This window comes from Nicotiana tomentosiformis, chromosome 2 (assembly GCF_000390325.3).
Source record: "Nicotiana tomentosiformis chromosome 2, ASM39032v3, whole genome shotgun sequence".
In the NCBI taxonomy this organism is placed as follows: domain Eukaryota; kingdom Viridiplantae; phylum Streptophyta; class Magnoliopsida; order Solanales; family Solanaceae; genus Nicotiana; species Nicotiana tomentosiformis.
The window spans coordinates 9,005,677-9,013,893 of NC_090813.1; the positions used below are offsets into that span (position 1 = coordinate 9,005,677).

General features: G+C 38.2%; 1 pseudogene; it reads right to left on the reverse strand.

Moving 5' to 3' along the window:
- Positions 1–258: 258 nt before the first annotated feature.
- On the reverse strand, positions 259–2,680 carry LOC138904318 (UPF0481 protein At3g47200-like; annotated as a pseudogene).
- Between the last annotated feature and the right edge of the window lie 5,537 nt (positions 2,681–8,217).

Consider the following 8,217-nt stretch of genomic DNA (forward strand, 5'->3'; position numbering starts at 1 on the left):
AAGAGTGCATTCCCTTGCTTGAGACCTTGACTAGATGTAAAAAAGTCCTTTCTTGTAGATTACTTCCAACTTGAAAAATTTGTTAGGTTAAATTCCATTATTCATTCAACCTCCATTTAATTTTTACACCTGAGGATTTTGAAAATTCCTCATAGTATATGTAGAAATTTTAAATTTGGATTGGATACACAAATAATAGTAAGGAAAACCAGATTAACAAAATCAAACAACCATTGTGTATAATTAGAACAATGACTTTTAAACACCACCTCTGAAAGGTAGAACAGTCTGCATAGCTGTGAGTATCAGGATTATGATAGCTCCCACAGTTGAAGCTCCTACCCACGAACTATTAAAATAATTGCGTGAAGAAAAATATTTTATTATAACTCTCTAAAAGCTATCTATAATTCTCACAAATCTCCACGCATTAAAATAAGCTAGTAATATCCTTATTTATAATAGTACGAAACCTATTTTAACTAGAAATAGGAAAGGCTATTCTTATATTAATTCTGATTACAAATCCTATTGAGACATGAATTAAATAAACCAAATCTCAAACAATTAAGGTTTTCTACAACTTTGAATTACTTTTCCAACATTCCCCCATAATTAAAGGTTGTATGTTGTGTGTTGAAGCACTTTTCTCCAACTTCTACTTTTGCTAAAGTACATGTCTCCATCCCTCATTAAAGTACTTTGCCACCAACAACCAATTTTGTTGAAGCACTTGTCTTCAACTATCGTTGATGCACTTTGTCACCAACAATCAATTTTGTTGAAGCACCCGTTTTCAACTCACGTAGATGTACTTTGTCACCAATACCCGATTTTGTTGAAGCACCTGTCTTCAACTCTTGTTGATGCACTTGGTCATTTCTCTAATTTCTTAGAAGAGTCTATTTCTCTTGTGCCATATTTGCTTGCACCTCTTTAATCTTGCAATCTCTTTGCTCAATCCTTCTCAGCATGATTGTTTTACATGCATGTATTATAGACTCATCTTTCGCCAATATAATCATTGGTCAAGTGTTTGTCAATATAATATTTGGCCAAACGGGCGACACATATTGGTTAGTGTCGCCCACTGGCAACAGAAGCTACTTGATTTTCTCACAAGATCGTAGAAACTTTGACACCTATATGAAGTAAAATATATTATTATTAAATCTCTGAAAGCTCTCTACAATTGTCACAAATCTCCACGCATTACAATAAGCTAGTAATACCTTTATTTATAGTACAAAACCTATTTTAACTAGAAATAAGAAAGCCCATTCTTATATTAATTCTGACTACAAATTCTATTGAGACATGAATTAAATAAACTAAATCTTAAACAATTAAAATTTTCTACTACAACTTTGAATTAGTTTTCCAACATTGCGCCTCAAACCTGCCTTCATTGGGTTCCATGGTTTTTCACAATGTTGAACCAATTTTCTGCATTCTTCTTTATAATTGAAGTTCTCAGATGAAACGATGACACCTTTCCCGGTCTTGTTAAAAAAGGTAACTATTTCTTTGTCCTCCCTTATCCTATTCCTAATAATTCCTTTTTGGCGTGGAAAAATCACATCTTTCTCTGAGTCGATAAGATAATCCATAAAAATTACAAAACCAATGAAATATCTAGTATGTACATGAGACGACTGTTGCTCAAACGCTATCATATTCTGCAGGAGAGTCTATGTACTATCAAGGACTTTAAAACTAGGTATTTTCATTAACCCATTCTCAAATTTGATATCAAATAAACTTGTGTTATCTCCAAAGTTTTCTCTCTTCAAGTTATCATAAATATATCCGACTTTTACGAAGCTAACTCCAGCTTCGAAAAGCTCTGTTGCATTGGGCATGACCTTATGCCCCGTTAGGTGGTCCTTATCTATTGGCTTAATCTCTGAAGGGTGACATGACATGTGCACAAATTGAAGTAAATGTTTGATTTATGCGGTATTACCTTCACTCTCCCGATAGGATACAAGGTCATCTTCGGTAATAAATGTAAAAAAAATCTTCTTCACCATTTTTATGAATGGTATTCGATCAACTCTCTTTGTCATGTCACGACTTGATGAGGACAAATACAGGAAGTTGGTTTTCTACTAACTACATATCTCGAAGTTCTTGATTACATATGCAATTTCCAGGGATAATCCAACTTTCTCCTTCTGGACACATTCCACAATGCTCTCGAATACATTCAACTAGTAAACAACCATCAAGTAACAATATTTTTGAAAATGTGGCAACAATATCACTTTCAAGGTTCTATATCATCATAACACTTTAATGCTTCATCCTCCAATTCCCTAATGCAACTTTCCACATCAATCCCCTCTTTCCTGTGAAGGAACTGTTGTAGGTAACGTAGTTTATACTTTTTCATGGAGCGAAGTTCAGGATTGTGTTTATGGTGAGGACCAATGGAGATCACATTTGGCTTGTAAGCAACCGGTTTTGATTCACTCAACCCCACACTTAATTTGAATATGGTACAACATTTGCCGGATGAATCGTTGAAATCCGCAAATATTTCATCAAGGATTTCATTTGCATGTTTGCTTGTTTTCAGTCCTGACCGATCTTGACCATTTGTTTGCCTTATCCCAATTAAATGATCCACTTTCCTCCCTTTTTTATATCTGTATTTAATGGGAATGATGCATATCATTTCCTTGTATTGTGTTTCTTTTCTCCACATAAATTGTCAATAAATAATTATCAGAATAAAAATCTGAAGAAAGATTTTCTCCTCTTTTTTCGATTCCGGTGCATTAAGCTCTCGCTATGTGCGGGGGCCGAGGAAGGACCGGAACACAATGATCTATCGTATGTTGCCTTACCCTCCATTTCCACAAGAGACATTGTCACAGCTCGAACCAGTGACCTAGTCACATGACAGCAACTTTACCAGTTACGCCAAGGCTCATCTTTTTCCAATAAAGACTGAAATAGTCCAAAATAAAAATTGAAATTATTTGAGATAATTTGTAGCGACCCGTCCGATCATTTTGAGTATTTTAGACCTGTTCCCCCATTTACTAAGGGTTGATCCCGTCTTCTCCCACATTTTGGGTATTTTGAAATACAGATCGGATTCCACCATGGATGCTATCTTCGGGGCCGAAATATTTGTTTGTTTCGATGGCCACATACGAATTAACGTCAATTGGATCCACAGCCCGAGTCCCAACGGGGTCAGCGGGTGGCCTTCCATCCCCGAGCGTCACGTTGTTATTCTCATCATGATGGTCGGATTCGTTGTCGGTATGTAGGGGTACTAATTGAGAGTTCATCATTTTTAGCTTGAAATCAAAGATACTTCCAAGAGTAAGTGTGAAATAGTGTGTTTTACAACGATTTGTATCAAATAACCACTATTATCCTTAGCCCCACAATGGGCGCCAAACTGTTTACCCAAAAAATGGATAATCAATTGAATTTGTATGCGGCTCTAAGGACACGTGGTATAATTCGATAAAAATTGAGAAAATATAAAAATGAATATCAAAATAAACTGTAAAGGAAAATAAATGTAAACCGAATTAATCAATTAGCCTAAGCCTTCAAGTATTATCACCCTCAAACTGAATGGAGAACAACTGATAGAAGAATAATATGGCTAAATATCCAAAACCAGAAGAAAGACATATTGCTTTATATTCTATGAATCTGAACCAATCTCCCTTACAAATAATCAGACCCTCCTTTATATAGTGGGGAGGTTCTGTTCTTAATATTATATTTTTAAATACAACAAAGAATCTCATGATAGATTAATTAATTGGTCTCTCCTTGATATGCATTGTGATTTCCGCCGAGATTCTCGCCCAATTGTGGATATTCCGGCTTTCTGTTTTTGGCTCGATAAGCTTTCCTCGATCGGTCTATGTATTTAGCCCGATCTCGATCTTGGTCAATCTTGATCTTTGAACGGTCTCCATTTAGCTCGATCCTGATCTTGGCTGGTCTCGAACTTGACCGGTCTCTATTTTGCTTGACCTCTGGGTCTCGAACCCGGTAACCTAACTTCGCATCATGGCATGATATTACACAAAATTGAACCTTGGTCTATCACATTCCAATCTCGATTATTCATACGAAGGGCGAACTCGGTTTTGGCCGTATACAATCGAATTATATGATGTATAAGCTCTCCAAGAATTACAAGCACGAGACCTGAGCCGATCTATTTAAGGTTTGAGGCTCTCACAAGCACCATGATGCTAGCTCTGATGCATACAGCTCATATTGACACAATGGTACGATTGATTTTAAATTGGTCCATTCTAGGCTTAAACAATTTGAAAGTACATGATCATTGCAGTTGAACTAGTCGTTTCACTAGACTACTTTCATTTCTGATCCATGAATTGGACACACTTTTCTTGATCCACTTATCTGCTATTCCATCGGATGAGCTAGCCAGCTATGCTGCCATTGGACCGAGATGATCCATATTGGAAACTTGTTTTCCTTGATTAAAAGCCACCAGAGGAGAGTCTAGACAAATTTTCAATTCCTCCAAGAGACATGTTGTTAGCACCCGGTGCTTATGCATCGACCTCACACACCATAAGAGAAGTTACATTGGTATATGTCTCAAGTCTTTCTTCCAAAACTCAAAGCATAGTTGCTACTTTTCCTGAAACATCAAGATGCCATTAGTAGGAGTCCACAAGAAGAGCAGAGCGGTATAATTTTCTGAGACATCTAGTTCCACACCTTCAACTATGCTTCTGCCTCTGCAATCGCTAGTTTATCTTTTAAGGTATTGCATTTCTCCCTACAAGAATATAGCTAGTCTAGTCGGGCCAAGAAGTTCTTAGTGCTTAAATACGGTCACATTAAGTGTTGTTTTTATCTAGCAGCCAATATAGCTTCCTCAAGCTCATCAATAGGTGATGTTAGTTTTTCAACATTGCAACCTCTTGTATGTGTATCTTGTTGTCCTCTTCCTGCAGAAAGAGTCAAGATGCTTTACATGAAAATCTTGATAGTGGCAGCTAATAGGAGAGTATATATGCTCCTATTAATATCACAAAGTGATGGCAGATCTCGTCTATATCTATATGTTATATCAGGTCTTGGTTTTTGTGTTGCAGGTCATCAACAAAAGGCAGCCCTTGTGCCTACAGAAGAGCAGCTTCTGTAATCTAGAGTTTTATTGTCATCCCGCAGCTTTGCAGCTTGGCCAAACAGACTTTTAATCTCGCATTGTCTCCCATTTGTAGTACAACCCTTCAAGATATTCGGTTTGAAGTACAAAATGGAGTCAAAGAGAAAAGGACGCAAATTGATTTTGTAAAGTTAAGCCTGAGAATAGGTGTGCCCTAAGCTTTGATCATGCTCATTGCCATCACGGATTGCAGCAATCTCATTTTCAATGGCTACAAGTACTTCTTTCTGCACTTTTTGGCCTGAAGTTCATTGCCTTGTTCAATGTTTCAACTTTCTTTTTCCAACATCAATGTATTCCATACAAAAATAAGGATAGGATTTAAAGGTAGAAAACAAGAGGGATACAGTGTATATGGTGGAAAATCATCTGGTCAAAATGTCAGAGAAAATAGAGCATGGACCTCATAGCATCAGCTTTTTCCTTAGGCTCTTATCCTTCTCACAGCAAGATTTGCATAAAACAATAACCTCTTTATGAAGCAAATCATCTAGTGCTCCAGAAATATATGAAATTTCATCCGAGATAGGGTCTAGACTAATTTCAATTCCTCCAAGAGACAAACATCATTAGCACCTAGATGGTATGCTTCGGCCTTCAGACACATTGAGAGAAGTAACACTGGTAAACGTCTCAAGTCTTTCTTTCCAAAATTTTAAAGCAAAACTGTTGAGAAATCAAGACATCAAGATGCCATTAGGGCAAGAGGGGGGTGCTCAGATGGTCAGTACCCCCACCTACAACCTCAGGGTCGTGGGTTCGAGTCACCAAAGGAGCAATAGCTCCAACAAAGTGGGATCAAAGGGGAGGGAGAAAAAAAAAAGATGCCATTAGTAGGAGTCGATAGGATTCTCGTGCCATCATACCGGCACCGGTTGCTTCACCGCCTGCTCATCCAGCTAGAGGTAGGGGTCAGGCAGCTAGAGGTGGAGGTCAGGCCATTAGAGGTGGAGGTCAGACCGTTAGAGGTGGAGGCCAGCCTGTTAGAGGCTGTCCCAGGGACGCATTTCAGAGTGGTGGGGCCCAGCCCCGATTTTATGCTTTTCCAGCTAGGCCTGAGGCCGAGTCATCTGATGCTGTGATCACAGATATTATTCCAGTTTTTCATAGAGATGCTTCAGTTCTATTTGATCTAGGATCTACTTATTCTTATGTATCCTCCTATTTTTCTTCATATTTGGTTGTGCCTTGTGATTCTCTGAGTGCCTCTGTGTGTGTATCTATACCGGTGGGAGACGCTGTTATAGTATATCATGTCTATCGTTCGTATGTGGTTACTATTGGTAGTCTTGAGACTAGTGTGGATCTTCTACTTCTTGATATGGTAGATTTTAATGTCATCTTGGTTATGGATTGGCTATCACCTTATCATGTTATATTGGATTGTCATGACAAGATAGTGACCCTAGCCATGCCGGTGTTACCTCGGTTAGAGTGGAAGGGAACTCCTGGTCATTCTTCCAGCAGGGTTATTTCTTATATGAAAGCTCGGCGTATGGTCGAGAAAGGGTGTCTAGCCTATTTGGCTTATATTCGCGATCCCAGTCCGGATGTTCCTTCTATGGACTCAGTACCAGTTGTTCGTGAATTTCCAAAAGTATTTCCTGCAGATTTTCCTGGTATGCCACCCGACAGAGATATTAACTTCTGTATTGATTTAGCTCTGGGCACTCAACCCACTTCTATCCTACCATACCGTATGGCCCCGCCAGAGTTGAAATAATTGAAGGAGCAGTTACAAAACTTTCTTGATCAGGGATTCATTAGACCTAGTGTCTCGCCCTGGGTGCACCAGTATTATTTGTAAAGAATAAAGATGGTTCAATACGAATGTGCATAGATTATCGGCGGTTGAACAAGGCTACTCTCAAGAACAAGTATCCACTGCCAAGAATTGATGACTTATTCGATCAGCTTCAGGGTGCCAAGGTGTTTTCAAAGATCGAATTGAGGTATGGTTACCATCAGTTGAAGATTAGGGCACCTGATGTCCCTACGACAACTTTTCGAACTCGGTATGGGCATTACGAATTCCTAGTGATGTCTTTTGGGTTGACAAATGCCCCAACAACATTTATGGATATGATGAATCGAGTGTTCAAACCCTATTTTGATTCTTTTGTGGTTGTATTCATTGATGATATCTTGATTTACTCCAACAATCGAGAGGAGCATGAGCAGCATCTTCGGAGTGTGCTTCAGACTTTGAAGAATAATCAGTTATATGCCAAATTTTTAAAATGTGAATTTTGGTTAGACCCAGTTGCCTTTTTGGGGCATGTTATATCGGCAGAAGGCATAAAGGTGGATCCTATGAAGATTGAGGCTGTTCAAAATTGGCCTAGACCTACTTCAGTTACAGAGATCCGGAGTTTCTTCGGTTTGACATGTTATTATCGTCGGTTCTGTGATGACTAAAAATGTTATATTTAAATTTAATAATTAATTCTATGTTCTAAGACCTCAAAAAGCACTATTTATCATTTCTCGAAAAGCACTATTTATCTGGAAAGTTTTTATGTGAAAAATAGATTAAAATATGAATTAGAGCTTTAAAAACTCAACTGAGTTGACTTTGGTCAACATTTTGAGCAAACGGATTCGGATCAGTATTTTGACAGTTCCGGTAAGTCCGTATCATGAATTGGGACTTGGGAGTATGCCCGGAATCAAATTCCGAGGTCCCTAGCCCGAGATATGAAATTTTGATAAAAACAATTAAACGTTTAAGTTCAAATAGTGACCGGATGTCGAATTATGTGCAAATGACCCCGGAATAGAATTTTGATGATTCCAACAGCTCTGTATATTAATTTTGGACTTAGGAGCGTGATCGGAATTTTATTTGGAAGTCCGTAGTGGAATTAGGCTTGAAATGCCGAAAGTTGAATTTTTGGGAAGTTTGACCGAGGGGTTGACTTTTTGATATCGGGGTAAAAATCCGATTCTAAAAATTTGAGTACCTCTGTTATGTCATTTATGACTTGTGCGCAAAATTCGAGGTAAATCGGACGTGATTTGGTAGGTTT